The following is a 656-nucleotide window of genomic DNA, read 5'->3' on the forward strand; positions in this document are numbered from 1 at the left end:
ATCATATATACTCAATGTAATATGTGTACAAACTTCTTTTCTTTTCTTTGTGGGAGAAAACAAAGAGTGTATCCACCAATATAGTAGTTGCAGATCAAGTTTACTATGTATTTAACGAGTTGTTTCATCTGTGATTCAAAAATTTCCAGGAAAAGCACGTAGTATAAGATTCTGAACATCGAATTTATAAACATCTTAACACTTCAAATTAGGCATCTACATATTGCTAAGTCATATGTATATTGTTCAAGAAAAAATGAGTCCAGCCACGGGGATGTAGCTCAAATGGTAGAGCGCTTGCTTTGCATGCGAGAGGTACAGGGTTCGATACCCTGCATCTCCATTTTAATAATGTTTTTTTCCTTCATTTAACTTGAAGAAAGACGAGATTTTTTATGAGTGAACCGGTAGTGGAGGGAGAAGGACAGACAGTATCTTGGCAACTAACAACACCTAAGCCATTGTTAGTGTTATCCTTCGTCTTTTTAATCCCTCCAGCAAAAGTTGTTTATAGAAATTGCAATTTTTCATCTTACATATACAAAAGATTTTCAACTTACATGTATAAAAGATAACTTAATCATTACTGTCCGGTTGGCATGTGCAACGCAAACGCATATGCTTTCAAGTGGCAAATTTGTACATTCTTCTACGAG

General features: G+C 34.9%; 1 non-coding gene across 1 annotated transcript; it reads left to right on the forward strand.

Moving 5' to 3' along the window:
• Positions 1 to 270: 270 nt before the first annotated feature.
• On the forward strand, positions 271 to 343 carry TRNAA-UGC. Its single transcript has one exon. It is a non-coding gene; the product is annotated as a tRNA-Ala (tRNA).
• The last annotated feature ends 313 nt before the right edge of the window (positions 344 to 656 follow it).

The sequence above is a fragment of the Papaver somniferum genome, chromosome 2 (genome assembly GCF_003573695.1).
Source record: "Papaver somniferum cultivar HN1 chromosome 2, ASM357369v1, whole genome shotgun sequence".
Taxonomy (NCBI): Eukaryota; Viridiplantae; Streptophyta; class Magnoliopsida; order Ranunculales; family Papaveraceae; genus Papaver; species Papaver somniferum.